This window comes from Lampris incognitus, chromosome 19, assembly GCF_029633865.1.
Source record: "Lampris incognitus isolate fLamInc1 chromosome 19, fLamInc1.hap2, whole genome shotgun sequence".
Taxonomy (NCBI): Eukaryota; Metazoa; Chordata; class Actinopteri; order Lampriformes; family Lampridae; genus Lampris; species Lampris incognitus.
This window is the reverse complement of record NC_079229.1, coordinates 18387656-18400174: the sequence shown is the minus strand read 5'-3', so window position 1 is coordinate 18400174 and position 12519 is coordinate 18387656. Positions and strand designations below refer to the sequence as shown.

At 43.5% G+C, this 12519-nt stretch overlaps 1 protein-coding gene across 1 annotated transcript in view; it reads right to left on the bottom strand.

Annotated features, from left to right (window-relative positions):
- Nucleotides 1-12519, bottom strand: part of ofcc1 (orofacial cleft 1 candidate 1) — a 97103-nt gene that overhangs the window by 49972 nt on the left and 34612 nt on the right. The window lies entirely within an intron of this gene.

Genomic DNA, 12519 nt, shown 5'->3' with positions numbered 1-12519 from the left:
TGAGAGAGGAGGAGAGAAGAACAGAAAAACAGAAAAAAAAAAGAAAAAATGGAGGAAACAATACAAAACTGGTACATGCACATAGATTCACACTGAAATGGTAAAGGTTCAGTTCCCGAAAAAAAAGAATGTGAACACAAAGATAATTTAGAAAAATACCAGCAAAAAGTAATTGTTGACACCAATCAGAGTCTTTACATTTCCTATGCATGTAGTCATCTGTACCAAGGCAAATGTGGCTGATAATGCTGAAAAACAGCATATCAGATCACAGAGCGACTTAGCTCACAACACATGCAGCCCAGTATTCAATGATTTCATTTGCGCGGCAATTAGTATGTGCAGTTGCAACGCACAAGTGCGTGGCTATGTTTGCACTATATGCGAAGACACAAGTACAAGTGACCTCTTTGTCTGGTTGACCGCAATTAAAATGAAGCTAGTTATAAAACACCGTGGCCAGCATCATAGTGTGACTTGAGGCCTTTGCCCATGGACATCCCTGCATCTAGCCACTGTGTCCCAGAGCATGGTTGGAATTCACTTTGTAGTGTGTATCTAGGGAAAATGGTTTTAATACATCGCCTTCAGACAAAAAGGGGGAGAAAAAGAATCAATTGTTTTATGTTTTCTCCCTTACAAACAATTAGGCTACATTCACATTAAAAAAAAAGAAAGGGAAAAAAAAAGGAGTTAATTTTCTTCCGCGGGTGTTTTGTTAGGGAAAAATGAACAGTCGCATGCATGGCTTTACTGGTAATATCCTGAGCCGTAGTAAAAACTAAAGTGCTCATCTTTTCTGTTCCTGCGGTGGGCACACTCTCTGAAGTGTTAAATTATTTGAAGTGATCAGGTTTCTTGGCGGATGCACGCGAGAGCGGCGGTGTATTGAGCAGTACACATGGGAGGGCTTCATTCTGAAAATGCTCAGTCAACAGTTTGGGCTGTAGATAAATATTCAAAGCTAAGACTGAAATAAAAACTAGGGCAAAGGGGATAAACATCTGTATAGACTGTAGAAGAAAAGACTTTTTCTGTGGCTACATACATTTTTCTAGAAACAATAACCAATAAAATATTGCATGCAATCCATGTCAAACAAATGTAGACAGAGGGATACAGGATAAAGTATAAGGTGTTGATATGGGGAAATTGTGTGTGTTGCGTTAAAGTCAATCAATCATTCAGGTGCAGTGCCCAGTCACTGAGCCAAATTTAACCATTTTTACAACCAACCCCCCCCCCCCCCGAAATTGCCTAGGGAGTTTGCGCTGAACAATGAGAATATGAATGGAGGAGTGTCCGGGTAGCATAATGGTCTGTTGCCTACCAACACGGGGATCGCTGGTTCGAATCCCCGTGTTACCTCCGGCTTGGTCGGGCATCCCCACAGATGCAATTGGCCGTGTCTGCGGGCGGGCAGCCGGATGTGGGTATGTGTCCTGGTCGCTGCATTAGGGCCTCCTCTGGTCGGTCGGTCGGGGCACCTGTTCAGGGGGGAGGGGGAACTGGGATGAATAGCGTGATCCTCCCACGCGCTATGTCTCCCTGGTGAAACTCCTCACTGTCAGGTGAAAAGAAGTGGCTGGTGACTCCACACGTATCGGAGGAGGCATGTGGTAGTCTGCAGCCCTCCCTGGATCGGCAGAGGGGGCGGAGCAGCGATCAGGACGACTTGGAAAAGTGGAGTAATTGGCCAAGTACAACTGGGGGGGGGGAAGGAGGGAAACCCCCCCCTACAAAAAAAAGAGAGAATATGAATGGAGAGAAAGCCAAAAGTTCAGCTGTGACAGTGTATGTATGATATGATCTTAAAAAGGACAACTTCAGTTGTGCATTGTTTGTTTACAAAAAAAAATGAAAATATTACATGGAGAGCAAGAAGAGATAATGTTTTGGGAAATGCATGCGCCTGCTTTTCTATTATAATTTTGACAAAGACCGTTCCATCCTGCTGAGCTTTATCACGACTCGCTTCACCGTGTGGCATAAAACTGCTTTCCACACGTCTGCAAAAGTGGAATTACACAGTAGACAAAAAAGCAATGTGCCACAGACACAGGCAAGATGCTTACCTGTCAAGTGGCATTAAGTAAAAACAGCAAACACAACCTGACGCCCATCTTTCATATAATGAAGATATTGATGATGCATGAAAGAGGAATATTTTTAGTTGTCTTCACGTGATGGCCTCTTCCAACGGACACGGGTAACATGATGTGAATGAAATCTGTTATCACAACTGAATTGATTTCATTATGGCACCCCTCAATTACAAAAGTACAATATGCAACAAAAAAAAAGGGCAAAGACAGGGGGAGGCAGTGTGAGCTTTTCATCGTGTACTTCAGAAGGATTTTTCATTCCAATATTACAGCTTGTTCCCCCAACAACTGCTTCATGTAGCAAAAGTGGACCAGAGACAAAACTACAGATTTCAACAGGCACGCACTGGCATGCAACGCTGTGCGCTCATTGTGATATGATTTCATGAAAAGTGGGCCAGAAGCTGTCCCCTCATTATCTTAGTTGGGATATGTTGTGCGTTTCTTCATCATCAAAGCACATTTCAAAAGGACACATCACGTTCTCTAAACCTTGGTAGAGTGCCAAGACCTGTAAATCACAGTCAGATTTAACTAGCGTATACCTGTCAGCCGTCTCAACAAATGCTAGCTCCTTCACCAGTTTTCCCAGGCTGTATCCCTTAACACCGTACGGCCTGACAACGAATGGGAGCTGCGCTCTTAAAAATAGCATAAAGTGAGTTGCAAGTAGGGACAAGTATTAAACCTTTAAGTTGGAACGTGTAATGAAAGAGGGAGGGATGGAGGAAGGAAAGAAGTAAAGGGAGATAGTGCAGTGTTAGCTTTTAAACAGCAGATTTATGTGAGATGGCTCCGGGGCCATGGAGAGTGAAGGTAACCCTCAGAATCCCCTTCCCCAAACCCCTTGGGTTAAAGCCTCCAGTCTAAGGCCACTAAGTATTGGATTTATCCCTTTATTTAAAGGATTAAGTTATTTTCTGTCACTTTCTTGATTTAGGCCACAGGCATTGTTTGTAAATGCACTAAAACCACACATTTTTTCCCCCCACATACTCAAAGAATGGTTTGCTGTTGGGAAAAAAAGGGGGGGGAGAAGACACATTACAGTAAGGACTGACAGATAATGTTGTTTTTTTAAAGACCCGGATGCAGAGGTGCTTATTGTCAGCATGGTGACTATCAGGGCTAAATGATCTCAGGTGTCGAGAGACAGGACAGACGATAGACCAATTCTGTGTACAATGTGTCTTTAACAGAACGCTGACAGGACGTTTGTTTTGGGTTTTGATTGCACGCTGCATATGTTCTCCGTGGCTAACACAAACATGACTTTCTGCTTCCGGTGTGGGAACATGGCGGCGCAAATTCACATTTGCGGCGGCCTCACCCAGTACCGTCCACGCAGTGTCTTTGTCCATGTCTGCGTCCAAGTTTGTGTCTTCGTCTGGGGGAGCTTGGTCTGCTGCGTCCGGTGGGCCCAGGGACCACAGCCCTGCCCGGAGCTGCGCCCAAAGAGGAAACACCGAGGGCGGTCTGACAGGATGCGGAAGCGGGGCAGCCTAAGCTAACTGCTAGCCCATGCAGACCGGCAGGTCTGACAGTCATCCTGCGTTTGTTCTCTTGGAAAGTGATTTTTTTTTTTTTTGGTAGTTTGATATATGTGTGTTCTTGTAATTTTTGGATATGTGTTTTTGTCTTTGTGTTGCACTGCAGTGGGCTGGGGGAAACGTCTCAGCCATTATTAAGGGCTCATGAGTGTGTAAGACTACATTATTTTGTAGTTTTATACTTGTTTATCCAGTAACAACTTTAAAGTACATTACTCCAATCCCTATCCAGGTTTTTTTTTCCCTATTCAAGTCCGGAATTTCTACATTTGCACTTAATTATTCACAGCAAATGGTAAAATGAGGAGAATATCTCAGATTATGTCCCTTTCATTGAGCCACGTTTGACAATAATCCATCACGCTGCGGCTGGAGCCTCAACTTGAAGCAGGCAGGTTTCAGGTTTGTTGCTCAGTGCCTTTAACCAGCTCTGAAGTTTGAAAAAGCCATGGCTGTCTCTGAGAAACAGATGGTCTTTTTTTTAATCACGGCTCTAATGCCTCGATGCCCCGGATATCGAAAGGAAAATTCAGGTTTGTCACTCAGGAATGAGACAGTTTGCATCTTTACAATATCACACTTCATCACGCCCCTTTTAACAATAATTTTAGTATCCTACATCCATCCACCCATCTATCCATTATCTGAACTGCTTATCCTGCTCTCAGGATCGCAGGGATGCTGGAGCCTATTCCAGCAGTCATTGGGCGACAGGCGGGGAGACACCCTGGACAGGCCGGCAGGCTATCACAAGGCCAACACACGCGCACACACACACACACACACACACACACACACACACACACACACACACACACACACACACACACACACACACACACACACACACACACACACATTCATTCCTAAGAACAATTTAGTACGGCCAATTCACCTGACCTACATGTCTTTGGACTGTGGGAGGAAACCAGAGCCCCCAGAGGAAACCCCCGGAACTCGAACCCAGGATCTTGCTGTGAAGCGACCACACCAACTACTGTGCCACCGTGCCGCCATCCTATAGCTAAGTCAAGCAATGCCTTAATTCATTAAAAAGGAGATAATTTTGTATTGGTGTGGAAATTTAATTGTAACTTAGCTGTGCTGTGCATTTTGTAGACCCACAGTCTTCTTATATTTTTATATGGAAGGAGCACAGGTTTACTTCAAACAGGTACTGTACATGGCTTCACCCAGTGCCATCCATGCAGTGTCTTTATCCACGTCTGCATCTAAGTTTGTGTCTTCGTTTGATGACTAGGGGAGCTTGGTCTGCTGCATCCTGTGGGCCCAGGGACCAGGGCCCTGCCCAGAGCTGTGTCCGAAGAGGAAACACCAAAGGCGATTTGACAGGACGCGGAAGCAGGGCAGGCTAAGCTAACTGCTAGCCCATGCAGACCGGCAGTTCCAATAACACCGAAGGCAGACGGTCTGGCAGCGGCCTCACCTAGCGTTGACTGTGTTTTTAGTGTTGTCATGTGGAGTGCGGGAAGGTGTGTCGAAGGGGTCTGGCTGGGAGAGCTGGTGTTGGATCGTCTGGGACAGCCTGGTCTGCTGTGTCTGGTGGGCCCAGGGCCCTGCCTGGAGCTGCACCCGAGAGGAAATACAAGGGTGGTCTGACAGGATGCGGAAGCGAGGCAGGCTAAGCTAACTGCTAGCCCATGCAGACCAGCAGTTTCCGACAGCCATCCTGGCTGGCGTTTGCTCTTTTGGACAGTGATTTATTTATTTCATCTTGGGCATATGTGTTTTTGTAGTTTTTTTGTAGTTTGGATATATGTGTTCTTGTTGGTTTTGGATATGTGTTTTGGTCTTTGTGTTGCACTGCTGTGAACTGGGAGAAACAATATTTCCTGATTCCTGATACATGAAGAGGACAAGGTACTGTACATATTCTGTACTTGTTATGTGGAGTATCCCTTTGAATCTTACTTGCATATCTCCATGTGTAAGCTATTGATAATTTGCTAGAAACTGCTGATCACGTCCAATAAAAAAACACTTTTTAATGCAAACTGACAGAGACACAGATAATCACCAATATGAGGGATTTTGTGTAGCTCTCTTTTATGGAGCCCTAAAGGATGAGAGAATCTGCCAGGAATCACTAGCTCTGATGTCATATCTTTTCTTAAAAACCAAAAGAAGTAATTCAAGGCCTTGGATGTTCAATTTTATAGTTACTTCAGGGTCACAGATGAACTAGCAACGGCTTTCATGATGGAGTCTCATTTAAAGAATTAGATGCACCAAAGTACTTCACTCTGTGCACTCACACACACACACACACACACACACACAGAAACTGCCTTTATTATGCTGTTCACAGTTAACTTACCAGTTTTACTTTACTTAAACAAACATGTAGTTGTTGTTTGTGTATGAGCGCTACAGGACAGAAAGTTCCCAGTATGGTGGAGTAATCTAACTTCATGTGATATCTGTGTGTGCAAGTGTACTGTTTGTGCTTTTCTGCTTACATGCATTTGCAAGTGCATGTATAATTGTGTGTGTACCATGGTGTCTGTATATCTTTTGTGTGCATCTGTTTCGTAAGACATGAATAAATGTTTGGTTTTGCATCTCTGTATACCAATCGGATGAGTTTCATATACAAATACTTTGTTCCCACTGGCGTTGTCTATTCAGCTTTCTGCAGAAGTTCACAAATTAGGTAATGATTGGTAAATTGTAAAATCTTTGCACAGGCGGAGCTAATTTAAAGCAGGAAACTATGAAATCTCACAAAGTGGAAATCACAAATACACCCGCTCCCTTAAGACGTATTAAAGGATAATCATTGGTTCCTAAGCTGGTATCGTTTTCCAAAACCAACTTGGATGGTGTGCGTCAGAAAAGGGAAATACAGCTGTTGTGTATGCCCGTTAAGACTTTCACATAATTGAGTCATTTTGATATCATCTTATGAGAATTTTCATTTGTGTTTGTTTGGAAAAAAACTTCCTTAAATTTTCCCAAATTTTCCTCAGATGTAACTTGTTGCTCTCTCTCTCTCTCTCTCTCTCTCTCTCTCTCTCTCTCTCTCTCTCTCTCTCTCTCTCTCTCTCTCTCTCTCTCTCTCTCTCTCTCTCTCTATGTCTCTCACTCTCTCTCTCTCTCTCTCTCTCTCTCTCTCCTCTCTCTCTCTCTCTCTCTCTCTCTCTCTCTCTCTCTCTCTCTCTCTCTCTCTCTCTCTCTCTCTCTCTCTCATTCTGTTACCTTTTCTACTCCCCCCCAAAAAAAATAAAAAAACCAAAAACAAAACAGTTACCTTGTCGTCTTTTGGCTTTATAAGCTGTTCTGTTTTTTTACAGAGACCCTGGCAAAGCCAGAGTACACATAAATAAGTTTCACTCAGAAAATGGGAGCAACGGTGGTGAGTATTTGGGGTGCAGTAAAAAACAAATTATGGAGCGGTGACTCCGCTCTAGGACAGGAGTACATCTTCATATAATTTAAACAATATAACGCTGCATCACCAAACCCCCAGAACTATTTCCTGTTGCCAAGGAGCTGAGGACAGCCGAGCATCTGTGACCCAATCCAGAAAATGATGTTCCACCTGATTATGAAGCTTTGTTTTTGCAATGTGAGCCAAGTTTCTGTATGTAGGCAGATAGTCAAAGGCCGTGAGAAGGACTATTGTTGGTATGCACTGCTGAAACCATGTTGTGTCGGACAACACGGGCTACTGCCATGAAATAACACTTGATAGAAAGTGCCTTTTTCTCATGAATCATGACCACATGTGTGAAAGTGCTAAAAAAATCACCCCCTCAATGCTTAGCATAACTATAAGTGGAGCATTTGAAAGGCCCATTCATCAAATTTGCTCCCTATTACATTATTCCAAGTTCTGTGGCAGCCCTCTTACATATACAGCCCAAATTACTGCCGAGCTCTGTCCACATGATGAGATAATATTCCCACTATGCATTCTAGTTGTTCTGCTGCACAAGCCAACCTCATGCTGTATCTAACAATGGATTCTAGCCTCCCTTCTTTTCTTTTTTTTCCCCTTTTTAAATGAAAACGCAAGGTAGCCATTTCACTGCTGTGCAACATGTGGCTTTTTTATGGACCGCCTGTCTTAGCACGAGAGGGGATTAAAACATGAAAATGGCAGGTCCCTTGGTGCTTCATAAACTTGGGTGGAAACATTTCGAATACAGATGCACCTGGGATTAACAAATACATGGAGGCTCCTTCAGCTTTCTACACACACGCACACACACACACACATGCATACATGCACACAGGCAACAGACATAACACACTCAAATACACCCCCCCCCCAAAAAAAAAAAAAAAACCTCACAATCTTTAACAATTAAGAGCAGGTTGTTTCTCCGCCGTCATCCAAGACCAATTTTAGACCTTAGTAAGAATACACACAGCATGGTACCAGTAAATGTGAAATACCTCCGCTGGTGAAGGGCAACTAATACTGAGTGCTCTATAGAAATCTATCTATCCATCAATTTGGGTGAGGCGCACAGGGAAGAGAGCTGCAGAGGCTGGTTATGGACCTCTGGAGAGTTGCATCAGTATTTAAATGGATTTCACTCCTCTGACCTTGCCTCATAACTGCAGGACATTGTCACCAGAGAGATAAAGACAGAGAGAGAGAGAGACAGAGTGAGAGAGAGAGAGAGATGAGGAAGGACTGCAGAGAGAAAGATACAGAAAATTACAGAGCGGAGGAAGGGAGGTGGAGAATCAGGAGGAGAGGGTGAAAGAGAGACGGTAAATAGTTACGAGCCGGCGCGAGTAACTGTGGACTTTGTGTGTGTGAGAACAGAGACGGAGAAAAAGAGAAAGCGCAAGGGAGCAATTTAGCAAGTGAGAGACAAAGATGGAAAGAGATCAGCAAGGGGGAACTACGGCGTCACGATGCGTGTCAGCGCCACTCTCTGTGCCAACACAGGGCATGTGCAACACCATGCAACCTCATGTCAGGAAGCACACCTTGCCTTCTCCCAGCACTTCACCAAAACCACATGTCCAGGCGGAAAAGGAGATTCATTTGGTAAACAGAACTGCAAGAACTAAATAAAAGCGGATGTTTGCCACTTTACTTTGTCATGTCTGTTATTTTTCTGGTGCGAATATTTTTTCTCTAATATACAGTAAATGAGTGAAAGAATTAAACAGCACAATAATCCATCCATTATCCAAGCTGCTTATCCCAATTGGGTCGCGGCATGCTGCAGCCTATCCCAGCAGTCACTGGGCAGCAGGTGGGGAGACACTCTGAAGGGGCCGCCAGTCCATCACAGGGCCAACACACACCACACACACACACACACACACACACACACACACACACACACACACACACACACACACACACACACACACACACACACACACACACACACACACACACCTTGGGAAAATTTAGTATGGCCGATTCACCTGACCTACATGTCTTTGGACTGTGGGAGGAAACCGGAACCCCCGGAGGGAACCCACTCAGACACAGGGAGAACATGCAAACTCCACACACAGAGGACGACCCAGGACGACCCCCAAGGTTAGAAAACCCCGGGTTTCGAACCCAGGACCTTCTTGCTGTGAGGCGACAGAGCTAACCACTGCGCCACCGTGCCGCCCCAACACAATAATTATATCATATAATGTGTGTGTGTGTGTGTGGTGTGTGTGTGTGTGTGTGTGTGTGTGTGTGTGTGTGTACCGTCTATGCTGTAATGAATCAAGCATGATCTGGCTAAAAACAGATGATTGCTATAATTGTCGCTGATGACGTCGTATCAAAATACACAAATACTGTACTGTAAAGCTAATCTAATAACATCACTAGCTAGCTTGTCAGCTTATTTTTAGCCGTGCCTGTCAGTGATGTTTTTCCTACTCGAAAATCACCATCATATTTATTTTCACAGTGCAAGTGCGCTAATGTATGTTTGTGCTACAGTGCATTAGCCAATATGTATCTGTTATCTAACAGCCGTTTCCATCCCATTTAATTTGTTATTCCAGAAATGCTTTACAGGAACTAACGCATGAGTCAAGCAGGAGAGGGGGATTTGTTTGTTGACTTTTGCCATCCTTTTTAGACACTCATATCAAATTTGGGAGTGAGCGATAACTGATAAAACGAGGACGGGTGGAGGGGAAGCATCACCTTTGACTTGCCTTTCTCTTTCTGTTACCCATATGGAGCCACGCATACGCACAATCTCTTGTATCGCTCCTTTCCCTTCACATGTTTTGCTTCCCTCTGCCATACATTTCTGTGGGAAACACGGTGCTCTGACCCACGACACCAATGGGAACGCACTCAGCTCTGACTGACGCCCACTTTGTCTCAGATCAACCAATCACATCTCTGGGTGAGCCTGTCAGAGCTGACAACTTTTTTTTTTTTTTTTTTAAGTGAAGCAGGGAGTTCTGTGTGTGTGTGTGTGTGTGTGTGTGTGTGTGTGTGTGTGTGTGTGTGTGTGTGTGTGTGTGTGTGTGTGTGTGTGTGTGTGTGTGTGTGTGTGCAGGTTGACCCAGGGCAGGTCTGGGAAGCCAAAACACCAGCATATGCGCACAAGATCCAAGTAGCTAGGGGCCTCTTTTTTTTCTGAAACACTTTCTGTCAAACACACACACACACACACACACACACCACACACACACACACACCACACACACACACACACACACACACACACACACACACACACACACACACACACACACACACACACACAGGAACTAGGTGCAGAACGTGTGAAAGGCACAGGGTGGCTAGTGCCGCCATCTAAATGGACCTCTCCTATAAGAGGTACATCAGAATTGACTGACCCCTGTATGGTTTTATGATTTGAAGTTGCAGTTTGAGGACTTGAGAGATGTCTGTTGTTTCAACTGGTTCTCTCTCTTCTTCTCTCTCTCTCTCTCTCTCTCTCTCTCTCTCTCTCTCTCTCTCTCTCTCTCTCTCTCTCTCTCTCTCTCTCTCTCTCTCTCTCTCTCTCTCTCTCTCTCTGTCTCTCTCTCTCTCTCTCGTTATTTCTGTCTCTTTCTCTCTTTAATGCTTATGGCATTCTTTGGCAAAATATACAGTCAATCCAGAAGACTAAATAAACTCAATGATGAATGAATCCTGAATGGAGTCTATTTTAGAAGGGTGACTTGATTTACACACACACACACACACACACACAGCCCAGTATTTTGTAGATAATTTCCTCAACACTATACACTGACACTGTAAAATGTAAAAAAAAATAAAAATAAAAAAAAATCCCAGTGTTTCTAGGTGATCTTTTGACCCTTTCTTAGACACACACACACACACAAAGACATACAGTGAGTGTTGCGCGAGGCTGAGTTGGAGGACTGGTACAGGGGATTGTGGGTCCCCATAGAGGTGAACTGATGGGAGGATTAGGTCATGGTGCTGCCTGACTCTACAGTGGGAACAGGTTGCTCCCTGTGTGTGTGTGTGTGTGTGTGTGTGTGTGTGTGTGTGTGTGTGTGTGTGTGTGTGTGTGTGTGTGTGTATAAGGTATGTCCTCTACTGTCAGATGTCAGAGTCAATTATTGGTGTTAATACCATATTAATCAGCATTTAGACCGGTCAGTTTTTGTGGTTAACCTGAATGCTGTTTAACTTCACTAAATATTTCAATTCATCTTAATTCCTGCCCACTCCTCATCTAAGGTGAGCTGCTAAGACTTGTAATAGATCAATATGATGCATGAACAAAAATACTTCAACCACAGAGAAAATAAAATATAAAAGCACAAAAATGAGCATAAAACGTTTTTTAAGTATCATCATAATCAAGAAGTTGAGTTTTTTACATTATACTGTTTGCTGTTCTGCATAGCAGAAATCAATTTACCCCAAAATGTGTTGTTTTCATCAATAAAACCCCAAAACCTTCTCTGAGATGTTCACTATTCAAAAGTGTTACTGACTTTTTACTTTCATGACAGAAACACCCAACACAGAATAGTAATGAATTATAGTATTATTGATGACTTTCGTACATTTGGCCTCAGAGGATGAGGGTGCTATCACATTCTGTCTCTCTCTGTGGCCATCATTTCTTCTTCTTCTACTACTATTACTACTACTACTACTACTGCTGCTACTTCCAATACTACTACTGCTATTACTACTACTAATACAACTACAATAATACTACTACTACCACCACCACTACTACTACTACTACTACTACTACTACTGCTGCTACTGCTAGTACTACTACTGCTGCTACTACAAATACTTCTTCCAATACTACTACTGTTACTACTTCTTCCAATACTACTACTACTTCTTCCAATACTTCTTCCAATACTACTACTGCTGCTACTACAACTACTACTTCTTCCAATACTACTACTACTCCTACTACTACTACAACCCATACTACTACTACTACTACTACTACTACTACTTCCTCTCTCCATCTGCTTGTGTCCCCTGATCAGGACAAATCACGGATACTATAATTGATATGAGATTTAGGGGGGTACATTTCAATGTAATTAGAATCTTGATAATTGGACTAATTAGATCTAATTGCGATGTGAGAATGAGTTTGATTAAAACAGGTTTCTCTCCTCAATCCAGAATTTAAAAAAAATAGAGTTGGATGACATTTGTGAGACACAAATGCACAAGCTTATTAATAACATCCAAACAAGAGTCATTTCCAGAGTAACAACACTAATTATTTCTGTTAAATCATTACGTCATGAGGGTTCCCCTTTTTTAATGAGGTGGGTTGATGTTACAGATAGGTAAACTGTTGGCTCATGTATAGAAGATTAACTCGAACGCACACGTTCCCGTGAACTTCCTGTTTCCCAGATGCCCGGCAACACTGCATACCACCGAC